General features: G+C 44.7%; 1 long non-coding RNA gene across 1 annotated transcript; it reads left to right on the plus strand.

Moving 5' to 3' along the window:
• The first annotated feature begins 726 nt into the window (after positions 1 to 726).
• Positions 727 to 21651, plus strand: LOC144673237 (uncharacterized). Its single transcript, XR_013574272.1, has 3 exons — positions 727 to 928; positions 14502 to 14697; positions 21612 to 21651. It is a non-coding gene; the product is annotated as an uncharacterized LOC144673237 (long non-coding RNA).
• Positions 21652 to 22925: the final 1274 nt, after the last annotated feature.

Below are 22925 nucleotides of genomic sequence, written 5' to 3' on the forward strand. Positions count from 1 at the left end.
CATGGCCATCCACCTCTCTATCTCTGTAACCATCTCCATTTTAAAACAGAAAGAAAATGTTTATTCATTCATGGGATGTGGGCATCGCTGACTAGGCTAGCATTTATTACCCATCCCTAATTGCCCTTTTTCATTGCTGTGGTTCTGAGTCACATGTAGGCCAGGCCAGGTAAAGACAGCAGATTTCCTTCCCTAAAGGACATTAGTTAGCCAGATGGGTTTTTGCAACAATCAACAATGGTTTCATGGTCATCATTAGACTTTTAATTCCAGATTTTTATTGAATTCATATTTGAACCTGGGTCCCCAGAGCATTACCCTGGGTCTCTGGATTACTAGTCCAGCGACTATACCACTACACCATTACCTCCCCCCACCCCCTCCATCTCTACAACCCTCCAAGATACCTGCACTGCTCCAGATCTGGCTTTTTGTGCATCCCATTCTGATACGTGCTTCTCAAGATCAGGCCAGTAGCTAGTCCTTGTTCTGATGACACATTTGGTCTTGGGCATTTTCTTCAGGATGGATTCCTTCTTCTTCCATTCCGGCACCAGTTTTTGACTAACACTGAATTCCCTCGCTGCAGCACTGTTATTTGATGAGTTAGGAAATGTTATTACTTTTAGCTTGAAACCAACTTCATACTTCACTGATTTTGTTGGATGACTCATTTCGCCTCGTTGTTCACAACACAGGGTCTACCCTGTGTGGGCATGTCTTAAACCTCCACATCTTTGCGAAGCAGCCTGCATCACCTGTTCGATCCCTTGTGCCCGGCTATATGCATTTGTAAGGCGAAAAATAGCATGTCATGGCTGAAAAAGGAGATGACTAATATGCCAAGTATATGCAAAAATATAATTTTCAGGGCCAGAAAAATATAGTCATCTTATACGCCGGGTCAATTTATACGCTGCGATCTATGGTAAGTTTACTAATCATTGCAGAAGGCATTCAACCAACTAGATTTGCTGTAGAAATTTTCAAAAATATAATTACTAAGTTTTGTAACATGCTACTATTATGTGTTTCTATATAGGCCTGAATATTTATATGCCATGAATAGCATGAAACAAATACCAGAACACACCGGTTCAGTGATTGTGACCTGAATCTCCTCTCGGTGTTATCCTGGAATTCTGTTCCATGGCCGTCATTTGCTTTCTCTGGCTGCCCTTAGATATCTTTTTCTAGGTTTTTACTATGGGTAATTTTGAATTGTGTCAGCCTGATAAAGTCATTCAGATGATTATTTTGTATTTATCAGTCTATCTATTGTGCTCTACTCTAGGTCAAGTGTTGCACATGAGTTTCTTGATGTACTTATAAGTGAAAATATTTCTCATTGCCTTCCTCATGTTTTTAACTTTGGAATGCATTCTCCTGGGTAGGCTACATTCAAAGCTAAAGAACACTTACAACAGATGGAGTGGAGGCAACCCGCACCCACACCCATTGAATAGTACTGCCGCTGGTCGTCAGTCCAGTATTCTGACCCAGCACTCAAATCTGTGCATTCCGGAACTGTCTAAAGTTTGGTCTGAATTTACCTCTTCCAGCTGAGAGGCAGTGGTCACTTTTTATGGATGTGATGTTAACCCAATATTTAGAGACTATGGTGTTACAACCATATCTACAAGGACTATATTTTCTTTTAAAGTTTGGAAGGTCATTGAATTATTTGGACACTTGGGAGCTGACCTGGATTGTTTATTTAAAAAAAGATTATAAGTTCATCTTGGACTGGAGCAAGCATGCCAGTTCCAAGAAATCACATGGTGTCAGAGGGCGGTAGTGAGAAGTGACAGAGAAGCATTCTTGGAGAAGTCAGCGCAGTCACCGCAACTCAGAAGGGGATTGAGGAGAAGGACCCCTGCCCTTAACAGGAGGAAGAGCATCCAACAGAGGGTGGTAGTGAGAAGTGACTGAGAAGCATTCTGGGAGAAGTCAGCGCAGTCACCGCAACTCAGAAGGGGATCAAGGAGGACCCACTGTCAAAGAACAGAATAGCCCCAAACATTACATTGCTATAGCGTTTCCATCCCTCCCTCCTCCTCAAACCAACAAAAAAGAGAGAGGGACAGGCAGTACCTTCAGGAGTGCACCAGACCTGTGAGGGACTCTCTTCCGAAAGTGGATTTTAAAAAAGCAGCTGATTGGTGAGTAAATCCTGGTGAGTTTTTTTTCAATCTATTAAAGTAATTCATTGCTTAATACTGAGGTAGAAGCCAATTTTTTTTTTTAGAAGTATAGAGTAGTACTGTACAAGTATAATTAGTCAAGAAACAAGGTTCCTAACTAACATAAATAAGGCCCCGAGCTAGCGTATTTTTTTTAAGAGAGTAACTAGCTTAATCGAGAGGGACGTCATGGCAGGAGAATTCAGACCCGAGATATGCTCCTCCTGCAGGATGTGGGAAATGAGGGACACTTCTAGCATCCATGGTGACCAAGTGTGCAGAAGGTGCGTCCACTAGCTTTTAGCTAACCGCATTTCAGAGCTGGAGCTACAGGCGGACTCATTATGGAGCATCCGCGATGCTGAGCAAGTCGTGGATAGCACATTACGAAGGTTATCACACTGCAGGTGAAGATTACACAGGCAGAAAGGGAATGGGTGAACATCAGGAACGGTAAAAGACTCAGGAAGTAGTGCAGGAGTCCCCTGTGGTCATCCCCCTCTCTAACAGATATACCGCTTTGGATACTGTTGGGGGGGGGATGGCCTCTCAGTGGAAAGCAGCAACAGACAAGTTCACGGCACCGTAGGTGGCTCTGCTGCTCAGAAGGGCGGGAGGAAAAGAAGTGGCAGGGCTATAGTGATAGGGGATTAAATAGTTAGGGGCACAGACAGACGCTTCTGTGGCCGCAAACGTGAATCAAGGATGGTATGTTGCCTCCCTGGTGCCAGGGTCCGGGATGTCACGGAGCGGCTGCAGGACATTCTGGGGAGAGAAGGTAAACAGCCAGTGGTCGTGGTACACATTGGTACCAATGACATAGGTAAACTAAGGGATGAGGACCTGCAAGCTCAGTACAGGGAGTTAGGAGATAAATTAAAATGCAGGACCTCAAATGTAGTAATCTCAGGATTACTCTCAGTTCCATGTGCTAGCGAGAGCAGGAATAAGAGGATAGACCAAATGAACACATGGCTGGAGAGATGGTGTAGCTGGGAGGTATTCAGATTCTTGAGGCACTGGGACCGGTTCTGGGGAAGGTGGGACCTGTATAAACTGGATGGGCTGCACCCAGGCAGAGCTGGGATCCGTGTCCTTGCGGGGGCTTTTGCTAGTTCTGTTGGGGAGTATTTGAACTAGTGTGGCAGGGGGATGGGATCCCAGGAGTAGGATCAGATAGGTCAGATTCAGATCAGAAAAATGGAGGTAGAACATTAGCTAGGGACGTTGTGATAGACATGGAGTTACAGGAGAAGCAAAGTTTAAAAAGTGTCCAGCAAGGGAAATTGATGGGGTAAAACTGTTTAGACTTCAATGTAAGGAGTATTACAAACAAGGTAGATGAGTTAAGGGCGCAGGTAGACACATGGCAGCAGGATGTCATTGCTATAACGAAGACCTGGCTAAAGGAGGGACAAAACTGGCAGCTTAATATCCCTGGTTATAGTCTTCAGACACAATAGAGTAGGAGATAAAAAAGAAGGGGGCGGGTAGCACTAATTGTTAAAGAATCAATTCCAGTTGTGAGAAGGGATGATATACTAAATGGGTCAACAAACAAGGCTTTATGGATTGAGCTTAGAAATAAAAAAGGGGCAGTCACACTACGGGGAGTATACTACAGACTCCCAGATAATGAAAGGGAGATAGAAGAACAAATATGTTGGCAAATTTCTGCTTGTAAGAACAAGAGGGCAATAATAGTAGGAGACTTCAACTATCGTAATATCAACTGGGATTCAAACAATGTAAGGGACACTGAGGGAGAAAAATTCATGCAGTGTGTCCAGGAAAATATTTTCAACCAATTAGTGACAAACCCAACGAGAGGAGATGCAATTCCAGACCTAGCCTTGGGGAATGAAGAAGGGCAAGTGGGTGAAGTGACAGTTGGCGACCATATCAGGGATAGTGATCACAATTCAGTTAGATTTAGCATTATCTTGGAAAAGGACAGAGATAAGGCAGGAGTAAAAGTCTTGAACTGGGGGAAATTTTGCAGAAATGAGAAGGGACTTGGCTGAGGTGGACTGGACAGCACTGCTGGAGGATAAAACAGTGGAAAACCAGTGGGAAGCACTAAAAAGCGAGATCCTAAATGTACAAAGTAGACATGTCCCCTACAAAAATAAGAGTGGTACAACCAAATCTAGACCCCCCTGGTTGTCTAGAGGAATACAAGGGAAGATCAAACAGAAAAAGAAAGCGTACGATAGGCACAAAGAACTAAGCACTGCAGATAGCCTAGACAAATATAGGAAGTTCAGGAACGAAGTAAAAAAGGAAAGAAGGAAATCAAAGAGAGGGCATGAAGAAAGATTAGCAAGTAAAGTTAAAGATAACCCAAAGATGTTTTACCAATGCATGAATGCTAAAAGGTTAGTTAAGGAAAAAGTCGGACCAATCAGAGATGAAGATGGAAACTTGTTTGTAGATGCAGAAGCTGTGGGAAGGGTTTTGAATGAATATTTTGTTTCCGTGTTTACAAAGGAAAGGGAAGATGTAGATACAGTAGTCCAGGAGGAACACTGCGAGATATTGGACAGGATAGTCATAAAGAGAGAGGAAGTCCTCGAAGGGTTGAAATCCTTGAAAGTTAATAAGTCACCAGGGCCAGATGGATTGTTTCCGAGGCTGCTGAATGAAGTCAGGGAGGAGATAGCAGATGCTCTGAGGATGATTTTCCAATCTTCACTAGATACAGGGGAGGTACTGGAGGACTGGAGAAATGCAAACGTAGTTCCATTGTTTAAAAAGGGATCAAAGGAAATGCCAAACAATTATAGGCCAGTTAGTCTTACATCGGTGGTGAGCAAATTAGTAGAATCAATTCTGAAAGATAGGATTAACTGTCATATGGAAAGGCTTGGACTAGTCAGGGATGATCAGCATGGATTTGTTAAAGGAAGGTCTTGCCTCACAAATTTGATTGAATTCTTTGAGGAAGTGACAAGAAGGGATGATGAAGGTAGTGCAGTGGATGTTGTGTACATGGATTTTAGCAAGGCCTTTGACAAGGTCCCACGTGGCAGATTGGTCAGGAAAGTAAAAGCCCATGGGATTCAGGGTAATGTGGCAAACTGGATAAAATGTTGGCTTTGTAACAGGAAACAAAGAGTAATGGTCGATGGATGCCCTTGCGAGTGGAAAGTTGTCTCAAGTGGTGTTCCACAAGGCTCGGTGTTGGGACCCTTGCTGTTTGTGTTATATATTAACGATTTGGATGTGAACGTGGGGGGCATGATTTGGAAATTTGCAGATGACACAAAGATTGGCCGAGTAGTGGATTGTGTAGAGGATAGCCATAATCTCCAAAACGATATAGATGGGCTGGTGGAGTGGGCGGTAAAGTGGCAGATGGATTTTAACATAGAGAAGTGTGAGGTCATACATTTAAGGAGGTCAAACAGTTACAGGGATTACACAATAAATGGGAATATACTAAGAGGGGTAGATGAAGTGAGAGATCTTGGCGTACAAGTACACAGGTCCCTGAAGGCAGCAGTTCAAGTAGACAAGGTTGTAAAGAAGGCATATGGAATGCTCTCCTTCATTGGCAGAGGTATAGAATATAAAAGTAAGGATATAATGTTGGAGTTGTATAAAACACTGGTGAGGCCACAACTGGGGTATTGTGTGCAGTCCTGGTCACTACATTACAGGAAGGACGTAATAGCTCTGGAGAGAGTGCAGAGGAGGTTTACAAGAATGCTGCCAGGGTTAGAAAAGTGTAGCTACGAGGAGAGATTGGAAAGGTTGGGGTTATTTTCCTTAGAACAAAGAAGGCTGAGAGGTGACTTGATTGAGGTGTACAAAATTAAGAGGGGAATAGATAGAGTGGACAGGATAAGATTGTTTCCCTTGATGGAGAATTCTAGAACCAGGGGACACAGATTCAAGATAAATGGCAGAAGGTGTAGGGGGGACATGAGGAAGAACTTTTTTACGCAGAGGGTAGTGGGTGTCTGGAATCCGCTGCCCAAGTTGGTGGTAGAGGCAGAAACTCGAAACTCTTTTAAAAAGTACCTGGATCTGCACCTTAAGTTCTGTAAGCTGCAGGGCTATGGGCCGGGTGCAGGAAGGTGGGATTACAAAGGGCACCTGGGTGTCCTTGGGCTGGCATGGACAAGATGGCTTCCTTCTGTGCTGTAACTTTTCTATGGTTCTATGGTCAGCTAATTGACCAGCATGGCAGTTGTGGAGGAGCGCTATTTGTTTATTTTAATGACAATCACTTTAATTGACAGGGGAAAAAAACTGTTTTAAAGGCAAAGACCTGGTGATTTACTGGAAATCACCTGATGGAGGAGCTTAATTTTTTTGAACTTGCCATTTTGAACTCAGTTAGGAATGAACTGAGAAGGGGAAAAGCTGCCCAGCTTGTGCTTTCCTTGCCTCGCTTGAAATCCAGTGTGGTTATCAGTATCCAGCTAGGAATCCTCATTTCAGGGGAACTTGTCTGTATTTGGAAATCTGAGAGGCTGAGACAAGAAGGATTGATCCGGTCCTACTCTCTTCCACGCCCTCCACGCTGTTGCTCCGTTGGTGAGAACCTCCAGGCATTACTGGAACTAATGACCGATCCTCGCTGGAAGGAGCACCAGATTGGCAGTATTAAAACCCTTTTTATTAAGTTTTTTTCTTCAACTGCCCATCTCTGTAGAGACCCTACTTGTTTGTCCTTGTTTGTGCGTGTGTGTGTGTGTGTGTGCTGGGGAATTTTATTAGGGATAGATAGTTACACTTCCAGATTACAAGTTGTTTGTTAGCCAGTTCTTGCAACTTGTTTTAAAAAAGAAGTTTCATTTTGTAACAAATCAATCATTCTGAATTTACTGAAAGAAGCCTGGTTAAAATCTCTTTTAACAGTAGCGAAGGTAAATAATTGACCATTTTGGGGAGTGAATTAAATAGTTAAACGAACGGTGTGATCTGTGGAGCAGTGGGGCTAGATATACTGCACACAGCTCCCATTCTGGTCATAACAGTGGGCAGAGCTTTCTCACCTTAGTCCCTGCCGAAACAGCAGGAACATTAGGGGGATTGGGAACACCTTGAACTCTCTCGTGGGATTTACCATGCCTCTTAAACTGAAGAATGCCATTGGGATCCCCCTGCAAGTTCCCCCACAATCAGGGGGGATAGGTGGGATGATGCACCAATTCCGTCCAAAGAAGGATTTCCAATTAAACGGACCAAGCCAGGGGCTACAATGTCTCACCTACTTGTGGGTTTCTGAGACTGCAGCAACCACAGGAATGGAGAGAAGACCTGGAAAGGCTGCCCCCCGGGTCTCTCATTTTTATCTTGAGGTCCTGCTGTGAGATCTCAGGGACTACAGTGAGGTGAGCTCTCCCAACGATGGGAGGAAGAAGACAGCCTCTCCAACTGAGTACGTGTAGGTGGAAGGAGCTGAGGAAGTCAGCAGCTGAAGTGTGGTCCCTCCAACTCAGAGACAGTGCACCAAGAGTATCCAGGATCTCAGGAGGATGGGAAAGGTGAATGGCATATTACTTTCACATGCCAAGCCCTGCACTCTGATTCATCCAGCATTCTCCTGCACAGCACTCATCTGGTTAACACATATGGCAGCTCTGCTCATTCTTCACTCTATAGGCACCTCACACCACCACTCCACCTCTGAGCAGCCAAAACTCATGCTCATCCTCATCTTAATGCCTTCTTGCACCCATGCTTCACAATCACCTCCTAGAAATGTTGTTCTTCCCTCCTCTCCACAAAACCATTATGGACACTGATAACTCTCAGCTTTCTCTCCTTGCTGTGGAAGAGGGCACACAACCTTGGGAAGAGGCAGAGGGAGGGGGTAGTGCTCCAGTGTCAGGCACCTTGACGGCCACTACATACCCACCTGACCCACTGGGAAGGAAGCCTTGTTCCAGGAGGCTGCAGATGTCAGCAATGACCTGTTGGAAAAACATGAGCCTCCTGAAGTACTGATGCTTACACGTGTTGAGTGAGCCGAGTCTCTGCCTGTAGGCCCTGTGTTAGGGATATCTCCTTGGAGTTGGATCTCTGTTTCCACCCCTTCTGTCCTGTGGAGCAGCATGTGGCTGAGGAGAAGGCACCTAGTGCTGGTGGTGTTGCTGCTCCTCTTTCTCTTTGTCTTAAGTACAAGATGGAGCTGAAAAAGCTGTTCCCATGCTGTGGTGAAGACTGGCAATAGGAAAGCACAGCTGAAGGTAAGTGAAGTGCAGGACAGGTGAAATGGCTTCCAAGAAGTTGGCAACCAACTGTCATGCACTGAAAGCATGCTTAGGGAATGAGTGCTGTGAGGATCAGCCTTTCACCTGGCCATGGATGGTGCTCTTCATTTTCTTGATCAAAGGCTTCCTAGCCTATCAATTTCGCTATTGTAGCACACCCATTGTGCACTCATCCCAGTGACCCAGGCGAGTTCCACACAGCTGGAGAAATAGATCGCCTGGCTATTAAATGCAGAATCCTTGATTAAAAGAAAACTTAATTGCTTATTATAATATTAAAGTGTCTTACCTGGCAGCTGCAAGGGGACCCCCTGTTCACCTTCAAGCCTGCCTTGGAAAGATGGAAGAGGGCGTACCGATGTTGGAATCTTAACCTGATGTCAATTTGAGGGGGTTTTACTTCCTTTGTGGAGCCAAACCCACCTCTATTTGCCTGGGAAAAAACCCTGCATTCCCTCCCACTCCTTTCCTAGTCTTCACTCGTTGGCACTACATTTATTAGTATCTCTGCTAATTTGATTGTTTTTACTTTTTAGACCATCTTAGTCCAGACAATTTAACGCTAGAAATTGTTGGTATGCTGCTGCAAAATCCAGAATTGTTCTCTGTTAATGAATCTTTAGAATTCTAGCTCTTCATGCAATCCAGAATTTCACTAGTGTGTGATAAGAGCTCCTCGATGATAAAATCTAACTGGTGGATAAATAGGTGTATTAAATTAACAATTTCATGTAACACACTGTTACACAATTTAATTTACCTCTGACAGTAAACTTCCATGTAGGAATGTAAATAGTATCATTCTTACACTGCCAAAATATACTCTTTATTGTCCTCACAAAGAAATTTCCATCAACAATTTAGTTTTGACAATTTCTACTCTCCGAGAACCACAGGCCTTCTTGCATTTACCAATCAAAACTTCTCAGCCTTGACTCCTCAAATAGGTTACTCCAATCTTCCTAAGTCTCTGGAAACAATATGTCAGTACCAGAACAGCATCTAAAATTTAGACCTATTATAATCACATCACTGAGCTATGTACAAACTGTTTGAACTTGACATTTGTATTATTGGTATTGGTTAAATCTTGTTAGTTATACTATGAACAGAAGATAATAGTGAAGAATACTTAATCCACATTTCAACCTGCTGCTACTGATCTAGTGAACTGAGTTCTGTGCCACTTCCACTATTATTTTAGGTTTCACTAAAGTTCCAGTTACATGGCTTTAGGGAAAAGGCTACATCAGGCTGCTGAGGACACTGTTGTTTTATGGTGACAACAATCTTGCCATTATGAAAATAAATCTTCAGTTTGATTTAAGAACACGATGAACAACATGGAACTATCACCAAACAAATCTTGTCATTTACAATATTGTTTTATTATTAACCATAGCCTCAGTATTAGTACAGAGAAGCAAGATCTAAAACAAACACTTTTCCTATTATGATCTTACAAATGAGCTGTGACAGAAATGTAATATTATAGACAAACAGCATATGTTAGAATCAAATGCTTGCAGGAAAAGAATAGAGGAAGAGGTGAAAAGGTTCAATTGTCAGAGCGTTCAATCCACCAAATCTACTGTTCTTATCACCTTTCAACTAAAATATTTATAACTGAACCGTTCTGGAAGGGAAGATTTACTGCATTTTCCCTTGAGTAGATTTTGATTCTGGCCATATTTAAACTTTCCTACATTCTGATTGATATATCCATTTAACCAAAAAGGATAAAACTGTCAGAAATAAAGAACTGTATCTCTGCAACAGTATCTATCCAATATTTTACAATAAACCTGTTTATTGAGGTGTTTTTCTCCAGGAACTTGCTAAACAAAATGCATATTCATATTTTTAAAATTATTTGTTCAAAAGGTGTGACTGTCAGTGCAAGGTCAATATTTCTTGCCCATCCCTAAAAGCCCTTCAGAAGGTGTTGGTGTGCAGTCCGTGTAGTTTGCTGGTTGAGAGGCAGCTGTACATTGCTGACCCAGCCACACTGAAGGCACTATCGTTGTGGGGGTTGGGGCAAGGGAGGAAGTTGGAGTAGAGGGCAACTTGCAAATGCTGCTAATGCCATGCCTCTGCTGCCCTTGCCCTTCTAGCTGCTAGAGCTTGCAGGTCTGGAGGGGGCTGCCAAAGTAGCCCTGGGAATTAGCAGCAGTGCATCTTTCAGATAGCACACACAGCTGTCAATGGGTCGGAGGTGGAGGGACTCAATGTTGATGGTGCTGGATGGGGAGCCATTCAAGTGGCCTGCTTCATCCCGGATGGTCTCCAGCTTCCTGAGTGCTATTGGAACCACACTTATCCAGGCAAGTGAACAGTATTCCCTCAAGCTCCTCACATGTGCCTTGTACATAGCGGACTGGCATTGGGGAGTCACAATGTCACATATCAGCCACAGAACTAGCAGCGTGCTCCTGCATCAGAATTACTCACAATCCATCTATCTATCTCAATGCAGGAGAAGACAGCACACAACAGGCGAGAGAGAGAGTAGATGGAAGGGGGCATGCCCAACATCTGAGCCCTCACACAATTTGAGCAGCAGGGAGCTGACAGGGAGGATTGTGACCATGTCTGTGTCCAGGGCGAGGTCTGCCTCCCCCAAGTGAGGACGCATGCTTAATCTCTGCAAATCGGAACCTGAGGGTAAGGCTCTGTACAACCTGGGCAGTCATGCATTCTCTCCTCTCTCAATTCCAGGTAACAGCATGAAGGGGATGAAGCCAACCCCCACACCTGAAGTCAGCCCCAGCCGGCAGGAGACCTCAAAAGAAGACAAGGATGACTTCTCACCTGTAGAGCTGTCACCTGCACCCTCCACCAGCCCAGAGACATACACCTCGGTGTCTCATAGATCTAGTTTAGGCTCAGGCTCACATGCTGGTCACCTCACTGACGCTTGGCCACAGCAGCAGGAGGCAATGACAGCCAAGGTGCCTGGCACTCAGAGGACCACTGGAGAATTCTCTGAGGCAAATGATCAGCCCCTGGGAGTATTCACAGAGAAGATGCTGAAGCATCATCGAGACGCAGGGGAACATCAGGCAGCGGTATCAGAGACCCTCAACAGATTGGCACACAAGGTGGAGGAGTCCCTCTCTGATGCAGTGGCTCCGAAATGTGAGCACATTGATGTTTCCATGGGGAGGATGGCGGATGCCATGGGGAACCTGGGTTAGCAGAATTACCAGTTTCTACAGAGATGCGCTCAAACCTGCACTCCATCACTGTAGCCATGAGTGAGCTTTGCAGTGGATACGCAAGAGGAGGATGGAGCACCTCGGCCACCTTCCAGGTGCCCCGTCTCCTCAAGTCAGAGAGGGACCCTCGGGCACCCAAAGGGAGGAGGAGCAGCAGGCAGACACCTCTGGGGTTTCTACCCAAGACTCTCCAAGAGTCTCCGTCCATTCCAAGTCACCTCTTCCTGTGACCCCAACATCACCAGCCTCTGAGACCGCTGAGGGTGCACCTGCCCCAGAGCACGAAACCCAAAGAAGGTGGGAGGCCTCCAGCCTCAGCTGCCCAGAGGATGCCTGCCAAAGGCATCAAAGACAACAGGGCATAGCCGTCAGCATGCTGACTCCGCCTCTGCTGCAGATGTTGGGGAAGGACCTAGACGTAGAGGTAGGGTAAGAAAAATTAAGAAATATTAAACTCAGACTGATGGCACGGGTGCGCAATCATTGTAAATAGTTATTGCACCTTTGTAAATATACAAATCATTGCACTTTATGGAGGTCTCCTGGGTGTTTCTTGCTGCTGTTTGTGTTATTGTCTGTGCGCACTCATCCCCTTCCAGGGGGGACCAAGGCTGAGTCTATATCCTCCTTAATCAGGCCTGCACATGGAGGCATCACTCTTTGCCAAGGCTCATGCAAGCCATGTGCAAGAAGCCTCCCAGTCACACTATTCCCCTTTCCTCCACTTAGAAAGAGCTTTGACTTGAAGGATAGATTATCAGGGTTCTCTTTCAGTTGTCCTGTTGAGCTGACCTTCAGCTCCACCCGCCCGGTGGCCCTCTTTCCACCTAGCATTTTTCTTTTGGACATCGAGGGCGTCGACACTCTGATCTGCCTTTGCCTCAGGGTGGTCCATCCCCAACACCTTCTACCCTCCTCCTGTAACCCACCCCCAACCCCGTGTTACCTTCACCCTCCTATTGGTCACTCTTGAACCTCCCCCCCTCACTATCACGCTTCAAATGCATTCCCCCCTCTGATGAGACACCTGTCACAGTCCCCATGCCCACCCTGATCCTGCCCACTCCCAAGATCCATGTTAAACTTCTTATCCTCTCCAACAACTCCGCAGATGAGACCTACTCCCGCCACACTCGCACCCTCCCACCATCAGTACCCTTGGTTTGACCTCCAAATTCCAGCATTGACAGCACTGACCCCTTCCTCTGAACATTCCCCCCACCTTCAAGGCTTCCTGATCTCGCGCCCCCTCCACCAAGACTTTCTGGTTCCCTCCCCCACTGCCCACCAAGGCTTCCTGGTACACCCCCCGCCCCCACCACTCTGGCTTCCTGGTTCCCCCCCACCCCCCCACCAAGGCTTCCTGGTTTCCCCCCATCCCCACCTCAAGGCTTCCTGGTTGCCACTCCCTGTGTCTTGTTGGCCCCTCACCCCTCCTTGTGTTCCAATCTCCCCGCCGGCTTGCCTTCCGGACCCCCCCTCCCCGCCCCCTCTGTTCCAATTCCCATCCCCCATCATGCTCTGACCCCAACCCCCCACCATGTGTTCCAGCACCACCCTACCCTTGTCTTCCAGTACCCCTTCCCTGTGTCTTCCAGCACCCCCTTGGCCATGTCCTTGGCACGTGCCACACTTGAGGTCATGTGGTCCTCCAGTACTCTAGGCCATGGCGTCTCAGGTGAGTGCTCTCTCACCAGGTGAACATCATGAATCAGACTAGTGTGAATTCTTGCTGGGATATGCCCGGGGGAGGGGGGGTGGGTGTGGAGGAAGGGGGCGGCGGAATATTCCAGTCTGTTGCCAATTTAAATAACATTAATCATATGCAAATTGGGTTCCCGACGATCTTCAGTGGGAATGCCAACCCGCCATCATCCCACCATGACAGCTGGGACCGCAAGTTCCCTCCATCAGGAAACTGATTTTTTCCCTCCCCATCACATTCTATACCCCCGCCCGCCACAAGCCCCACCACTGACCGGAGGGGAAAGTTCCTGCCTTTGGTCCAGCAACAGTGAAGGAATAGCAATTTAGTTCTAAGTCAGGATGGTTTGTGTCTTGGAGGGGAATTTGCAGGTGGTGGTGTTCCGATGAGTCTGCTGCCCTTATCCTTCTGGGTGCTAGAGGTCGCGAGTTGGGAAGGTGCTGTCGAAGGAGGCTTGGTGAGTTGCTGCAGTGCATCTTGTAGATGGAACACACTGTAGCCACTGCACGCTGGTGGTGGAGGAAGTGAATGTTTATGGTAGTCTTTGTATATTAATGAAAAAATAATACTGGCTGAACAAATTATCAGGGCAATGATGAACATTGACAAATGTTCAATAAAGACAGATGAAGGTAAGTTCCCCAATGGCTGATTGGGTACAGGCATCCTACAATATACTACTAAATCATGCAAACCAAAATGGGCAATAGTTATTTGTACTGCTGACTATATTAGTAGAAAACTCTAAATTGAAATGAAACTTTAGTTAAGATCTAAGGAACTTCTACAATGCATACTCTGATTGGTGTGACATTCACAAAAAGTGCAAACAATCCTGCCAAGCTTGGTGCCAAATTTTCTTATTTGCAACACCTGGAAGTTCTCCGAAGGAGAGTGACAGCTGATAGATTCGTGCAGCTGGCCAATTAATGTGAAAGCCAATCTGCTTGAGAATTTGTGCCCAGTCAACTTAGATGGTTCCATATCCTTTTACAGCTGTTAAAAATCAGTTGATACTGAATGTTCGATGGTTGCTGTCTCACGTGTAGTGAATTTTGAGGAGGGCTGGCAACATGCCTTACAGACACTAAAGAAGACAGCCTTAACCTTTAGGCAAGGTTAACACTGTGGGGAATCCTGACATTAAGAGCTGAATCTTCACTTGAAGGCCAGGAAACAGGAGTTGGGACTATTTCCAGGTCCGGAACCTACCCCGGACAGGAACTCTTTGGAAGTCTGACTGGGACACCTCCTTAATTCACATGGAAACACGTTCCCTGCCAATTAAGAGTGGTGGGCGGGCTCTCAAAGCTGGAGGGCCAGAGACCTTTCAGCTTCAGTGAAGCAACCAGCTGCAATGAATGGTGAGTAACTGAGAGGATGCTTCAACATGCAAGTGTCCCCTCATCAACTTTAAATAAAATAAATAAAAATAGAAAAAGCAGCCAAGTCACCGCTCTGTGTGTTGTGGGGGCAATGGGGGAAGTCCCTCTACAGGGCTCCATATGGACTGCGGCAGTTCAAGAAGTCAGCTCACCACCATCTTCTCAAGGGCAGTTAGGGATAGGCAATAAATCCTGGCCTAGCCAATGATGCCCTTGTCCCATGAATGAATAATTTTGCAGCACCTAGACCCAGGCAGGCAGAGAGGGCCTGTAGGCCTTCCTGGTGTGCTGGCACCCTGGCTTTTCACCTGGTGCCTATCTCCAGGCAGTTGAAATGCCCTCTGTTGTGTTGGGAAACTGGGGACCACTGGGAAAATCCCTTAACTTACTGTTAACAAGGCTCTTAATAGGCTCAATTGACTGCCCGCCACCTGGGTGTGGGTGCCTGCCTGCAAAGAAGAAAGACAATCTGGGGTATTATTTTCTGAATGATTTCAGATTGTATAAGGTGTGGTTAAGTGTTGGTAAAACCTTATTCAAAACCTACTCCTCTGAATGGGCTCTATATTTTATTTTCAGATATTTGACTTAAGTTATCTTAGTTCCTGAGCTGTGACTGCTGGGAATCTGCAATAAATAATGATAAATTATGATGAGAACCTTGTTTTAAAGAGAATACTAAAGCATTCAGGCACGGTATATGTCTGTTCCAATATTTCAGGCTAGATGATTTAATCTTCAAGCATTGGAACTAGATGTCTTATAGATATAGCATTTGAAATAATTAAAAAGCACAAATCCATGGTTCATTATACAAATCGGTGTCTTTGACAATTGCCATTATTTGAAGTTAGATATTTTGTCATGTCTCTGTGCCTGTATGTTTAGCTATAAAACTAACAGAGGGGAGTATTGGAGATGCGTGTTCTTTTATATAGATTGTACCACTGTTTGTCCAGATAAAAAATACCCATGGCATGGTACTGGAGAATAATCCTGCATTAGAAGAAAAGTAGAATAGAAGAGAATTTCATTCTCTGGTAGACCTCACTGAGTAAAAGATGTCATCAGTATAAAAGATTTTTGAATTTGACAAGGAACTTATATTGAAAGTTAATGATTGGAAATAGAAATCACCGTAACACTTGAGCAGTGATTGAGACACCCCCTGGGGTACCGGCAAATCAATACATCCTTATTAAAATGCAATCTTAACGCAGTAGATCCAGTTGAATGAAAGAGGTGTGTGTATAAGCAATCTTGAATTTCTTTGTTTTAATGGATAGAAAAATCATAGAGACAATGATTGAATTCCTGATGTAAGCTTCTGTTTGGAGTGTCTGGAGTACAGGTTCATAAAATTACCATTGATAGGTCATCAGAATAACCCCATTTCCAGAAAGGACAGTAAGTCTTATATTATCATAGATTTCCATTTAGATAAAAAAACGATACTTGATCTTTCAGAATGATAGGCAGAACGGAAAATGAGATGGGGTAACTCAGAACATCAAGATATAGGGCCAGATTCTCGCAGAGACAGACCAACTCCGAGACCTTTAAAAATGGCAGATGAGACCCAGTTCCAGGATTCCCACCTGCCCAACCCGGCGCTGGCAATTTTTGCTGGCGCAGGATAAAGGATAGTGAGCCCGTACCCTGTACTCCCGACCTGGCCAGATCCATTTCAGGGGTAGAACTCTCGTAACACCCACCAGCCCCCTGCAATTTTTGAGGAGTCATGCCAGCTTTTCGAGGACATGATGGAGCCACGGGCTGGCAAGTCTCCGAGTCTTGATGGACTACATCCTAGGGTCTTAAAAGATGTGGCTAATGAGGTAGTCAATGCGCTAGTGTTAATTTTCCAAAACTCGCTAGATTCTGGAAAGGTTCCATCAGATTGGAAAGTAGCAAATATAACCCCTCTGTTCAAGAAGGGAGAGAGGCAGAAAACTGAAAACCATAGGCCAGTTAGCTTGATGTCTGTCATGGGGAAGTTATTAGAATCGATCATTAAGGAGGTTAAAGCTGGGCACTTAGAAGAGCTCAAGGCAATCGGGAAGAGTCAGCATGGTTTTGTGAAAAGAAAATCATTTTTAACTAATTTATTGAAGTTTTTTGAAGGATAAACATATGCTGTGGATAATGGGGAACCTGTAGATGTACTGTACTTGGATTTCCAAAAGGCATTTGATAAGGTGACACATCAAAGATTATTATGGAAAATAAAAGCGCATGGTGTAGGGGATAACATATTAGCATAGACAGAAAATTGGCTGGCTGGCAGAAAGCAGAGAGTATGCATAAATGGGTCTTATTTGGATTGGCAGGATGTGACGAGTGAAGTCTCACAGAGGTCTGTACTGGGGCCTCAACTTTTTACGATTTACATCAATGGCTTAGATGAGGGGAGTGAAGACATGGTAGCTAAATTTGCAGCTGACACAAAGATAGGTAGGAAATTATGTTGTGAAGTGGACATGAGGAGGTTGCAGATGGACATAGATAAATAGGTTGAGTGAGTGGGCAAAGATCTGACAAGTGGAGTTTAATGTGGGAAAATGTGAAGTTGTTCACTTTGGCAGGAAGAACAAAAAAGCAGAGTATTACTTAAATGGAGAACAGGTGCATAATTCTGAGATGCAGAGGGATCCAGGTGTTCTAGTACATGAGTCACAAAAAGTTAGTATGCAGGTACAGCAAGTAATTAAGAAGGCTAATGGAATGCTATCCTTTATTACAAGAGGGATTGAACATAAAAGTAAAGATGTTATGCTTCAGTTATACAGGGCATTGGTGAGACCGCACCTCGAATATTTTGTGCAGTTTTGGTCTCCTTATTTGAGGAAAGATGTAAACGCATTGGATGCAGTTCAAAGGAGGTTTACTAGATTGATACCTGGAATGAGTGGGTTGTCTTATGAGGAAAGGCTGGACAGACTGGGCTTGTTTCCACTGGAGTTTAGAAGACCCTCCTGAAAAGCCTTGACAAGCTAGATGTCGAAAGGATGTTTCCTCTTGTGGATGAGTCCAGAACTAAGGGCACTGTTTTAAAATTAGGGGTCTCCCTTTTCAGGACAGAGATGGGCAGAATTTATTTCTCTGAGGGTTGTGTGACTTTGCATCTCTTTGCCTCAGAAGGTGGTGGGAGCAGGGTCATTGAATATTTTTAAGGCAGAGGTAGATAGATTCTTGTTAGGCAAGGGAATCAAAGGTTATCAGGTCAGATGGGAATGTGGAAATTGAAACACAAGATCAGCCATGATCTTATTGAATGGCGGAGCAGGCTCAATGTACCGAATGGTCTACTCCTGTTCCTATTTCTTATGTTCATATGTTCTCAGAGGAATTGTGAGCCATAATCTTGATTTGGGTACCTTTTGAAAGGTATGTTTAAAAGATCTTGACCCTTCCATTCTCCCTGTGTCCTCCATGCCCACTCATCCAGTATGCAATAGAGAACCAATAAGAACTATATTGATTTTAAAGCATTTTTAAAGTTGCATGGAAAAACAAATAGTGCAGATGGCAGGAGGGGAGAAATTGCTTCAGGACCACTTGAGCTGGTTGCCACTGATTTCAGACAATCTGTCTGGGGTGGTGTAGGGAAAGGTGCTGGGTCCCCAAATGCTAGCTAACAGTGGCCCGCAGTGTTGTTAGGCAATCAGAGCAACTCTTCTGCTCCTCCGGTCTCTGCATTAAGCTAAAGGTGGAATCGTTCCAGATTTGCAGTAAGTGCGGTAGTGGGCAGGAAAAAGGACGCTTTACCCTATGGCCGCAATGGTGGCTTTTCACGTTGTATTGTCCCAATCCTGCCTCATTGATTATGCAGCCACAGAAAACACGCCATCTCATTGGCGTTCAGCCTCTGGATCATCCACCATGCCGTTACTTCACTCTGGGTGCCTTATCTAAACCTCAGCCACCTACACAGTTCTCAATGCTTGCAGCCCAGGACTGCTCCAGTGAAGAAATGGCTCTGAAAGCCAAGAAGAGTTCAATAACTGGAATGCCTTTTGGAGGCCCACCGTGATTTCTTCCACACAAGCTCTGGCCGCAGTATGTCCAGCAATCTCACCACTCCAGCTTGGGAGGCAGCGGCAGTGGTGGTCAGTGCCAATGCTGCACAGAAGTGGTTGGCCATCTAGTGCAGAAAGAAGATGAATGATCTCATCCATGCCACCAGGGTAAGGCAACCATTTCATCACTCTAAACACTCACACTCACAATCCCAGCACACGTTCACTGGCATCTCACTTCCTGCCAGCTCAAGAGACATAACCACTCACTCTCTCTCACACACCATCATATCTCCATCTGGCCTCATCTCCTCTGGAGACTGCCTCCTCAGCCCTCACCATCTTGAGGCCACTTGCACAGATCAACATGTGACCCCACACACACCCTGGGATACCCTCCTCCCCCAATCCAGCCCTCACCCTGCAGTCTCTTCCCTTGCCTGAGGCCACTTCTCCCTCTTCCCCAAACAAGCCCTAGCCCTGGCACCGGTGAAAAGCCACCCCCTGATCTGCCTGACATGCCTGTGAGCCCCCCTAAAAATGATGTGGTGCTGCCTGCGAAGCTGGCACTGATATAAAAACAAAAAACTGCGGATGCTGGAAATCCAAAAAAAAAAACAAAAGATCAGTTCTGTTGAAGGGTCATGAGGACTCAAAACGTCAACTCTTTTCTTCTCCGCCGATGCTGACAGACCTGCTGAGTTTTTCCAGGTAATTCTGTTTTTGAAGCCGGCACTGATGACTGCGACTGAAACCAGGTAGGCAAACAAACCTCGAAGTCCCGAGCGAAGTGCAGCCCACCAAGAGCACGTCGCTTAGTACAGTTGTGAAACATGGCACGTCGACGAGCTCGGATGATTCAATGTGGGAGGATGATTCCAGCAAGCTGGACTTATAATGATATACAGACATATTACAATAAAGCTCCTGACTCGCGGCAGCAGGAAATGCGGCCTGCCATTGAGGGGCGGTTCAGACGATTGCAAACTGGTTTCATGACGTCGTGAAACCAATTTCTGGCCTTGCAGCCAAATTGTCTACTCAGGCCTAATGCCAGCAGGCACGTAAAATTTCACCCTAAGTATTTTGTTAAACTTGCCTTTTTGATGGCAGCTTCTTTCAGGATCCCTAGTTCAGTCACATATAAACTAGGTAATCCTGAGTCCAGCTGACCTGACGCTGGCTCCATTCCAGTCAACTGAATTTCAGGAATCTTTTAAAATTAACATTAGGCCCCTTATTACAATATTTGAGGGTCTGACACCTGTGTTTATTAATCACCTAGTACAACTATATTGCACTCAAACTATCATGGTATCAGAAGTGTTTCCAATACTGTCTAGACACTGGACCTTGGCCCCTAAATTGGACCTCTATTTTCTAACTGGAGAACAGACAAAATGGGGTCCAATTTCACTCCATTGTTATAAAATGTGTTAACAAAAATAATAGCACATGGATTTGGAGATAACCTTGTGTTTAATAATTGGTTAGGAGGTAGGCAACAGAGGGTAGAGATAAAGGGTTTATTCACTGCTTGGCAGGATGTAGCAAGTGGCTTACCTGAGGGATCTGTACTGTGGCCTCAGATTTCCACCATATGTATTAATGACTGAGGAATAGAAAATAGTACATCCAAATTTGTAGACAAAACAAAGTTAGGGGACATGGTAAGTTGTGTGGATGGGGGCAGGATGTTACAAAGGGACATAGACAGACTAAGTGACTGGGTAAAAACCATGGCAAATAGAGTTCAGCGTGCGGAAGTGTGAGGTCACCCACATGAAGCTGAGAAAAACAAACTGAAGTATTTTCTGAATGTTGAAAGATTAGGAATGGTGGAAATGAAAAGTGACTTAGGTGTCCATGTATCCAAATCACAAAGGAGCTAATAGACAGAAATAGAAAGTACCTGAGAAGGCTGATGGAATGTTGGCCTATATCTCAAGGGGGTTAGAACACCAAAAGTGAGGAAATTACTTCAGTTGCATAGATCCTTGGTCAGGCCCCATGTGGCCTACTGCATTCAATTTTGGGCACTATGCCTCAAGTAGGATAAATTAGCCTTGGAGGAGTGTGCGGTGCAGATTCATCAGAACTATACCGGAACTTAAAGGTTTAAATATGATGACAGGTTCAGTCAATTGGAATTTTTTAAACTGAGATTGATAGATTTTTATTAGGTAAATACAACAAGGGCTGTGAATCAATGGAAGGTAATTGAGTTGAGGTACAGATCAGCCACGATCTTGTCCAAGGGCAGAAAGGGTTTGAGGGACTGAATGTCCTACTGCTGTTCCCACGCTAGTTTTCACAAGGTAAAAAACACCTCTCCATTTATCTTAGTTAAATGTTAAGTTGGCTAGACTTCATCGCTCTGTTAGCCTTGAGAAATTGGCCTAATATTTAAAGTATTGGTAGCTTGTGTGAAACAGTCAACAGAGGTAGCCATAGTTTTTTAAGATTTCAGTTCACAAACCATGAGACAGCAACAAATAAATATTATCGTATCAAAGGCTCTCCAATATCAGGAAAAGCATATTAGCTAATACTATAAAAATAAACATTTAAAATGTAAATTTCAAATTTTAAAAAATCTTTTGCTTGTCCTGTTTCCCCTTTTTCCATTTATTTGCTCCTTCTCATACAACTTATTTTTATGATTTTAATGCTACTTCTTTAACCTGATCGGTCTGTTATAAGCCATTCTTCTTTAAAAATTAACTTTAAAAATACTTATCTGTTTTTCTTTCTCCTGAAAGACTATTCTTTCAGCCAAATGAAGTGATAAAATGTAGCTTGAAGCATTTTTACACTTCAAGGGAGACTTGCCCAGAACAATAAACTTGTTGGTGTCTTCACAACTTGATTTAGATTAAATGCATTGACCCACATCTTTGGAGCAGCAGCAATGATGAGCGGATTGCCGCTGTGCTCGATTCACCCGACTCAACGATGCTGCACATTCCTTCTGGAATCTTCTGATCCTGGCTGTCAAAGAAGTGCACAGCGTCCCTTGAGGAAGTTTGTCAGAGCGGAGTGGAGTTGGGGGAAGACAGGACATTCCCCCTTTTTCTGGTGCTAGCTACCATATAGTAAGTTTAAAGTTTGAATGTTAGTGAATGGATGAGTTAATGGGTAGGTTGGTAAGGTGGGTGAGGTGAGTAGCTCGGTGAGTTGGTAGGTGGGTGAGTTGGTAGTCAGGTTGGGTTGGGGGTTAGTCGGGCGGTCAGGGGCTAGTTGGGTTGGGTTGGGTGGGGTAGTCAGGTCATGTCTGGGAGGTAGTCAGGGAGGGTCAGGGAGTGATTGGAGGGTCAGTTGTGGAGCTACCCAGGTGTTAGACTACTATTCAGGTAAGTCATGTGGATCTGTCTGAAGTCTCTGACTCTAGTCCAGATTTGCAGACATTCACGGATGGTCCCGAGGGGCAGGGAAATTGCCCATTAGAAGTTTAAACTTTCCAGGCAGTTCCCATGTAGGTCCACGTTTCAGGACTTCCATGGGGTCCTGACGTGCATCTTCAGTCATACGTCCCATTAGCTCATCAATGGCACAGTAGGGGTTAATGCTTTACTGCACACCAGAAATATCTTCTGGGATACAGAAACTATGCACAATATTTCCTCTGCTAAGCTGTGATGCATAGTACTTGCATAACTCAGATTCTAATAGTTTGGGTTTTTCAAAAGCTTTTATTACATTTTCTGAAACATTGTACTGCCACCAGCTTCAGGTAAATCCAGGTTCCCGAGGCTAGCTTTCCCTAAAATAGTTTTATTATGTTCTACTGCGGGGTCGCTTTACATGTGAACCAGTTGCACGCTTATCTGTCGGTGGGTGAGTCAATAACAACATACTGCAGACGCAGAGACCACTATGAAATGAAGTACATGCTATTTATTTACACTGACAACAGAGTGCTAACATGTCGTGTGCTTCTCCAGCCAGACCCTGCTCTAGACTAACTTTAACATTGTAGCCCACGCTACACAGCAATTGGGTTGTACAGTCACGTGGTCAATCTGCTCACATTTTCTTAAAGGTGTACTGCACCTCAGATTACCACATCCCTCCCCATTTACTTGAAAGTACATTTTACAATATATTAACTATTTACATAAATAAACTATTTACAAATTCAGTCTCTCTAGAGGCTTTTTCAAATGTGTCAACTGTCATAGTTCTATG

This window comes from Cetorhinus maximus, chromosome 3 (genome assembly GCF_964194155.1).
Source record: "Cetorhinus maximus chromosome 3, sCetMax3.hap1.1, whole genome shotgun sequence".
Classification (NCBI taxonomy): Eukaryota; Metazoa; Chordata; class Chondrichthyes; order Lamniformes; family Cetorhinidae; genus Cetorhinus; species Cetorhinus maximus.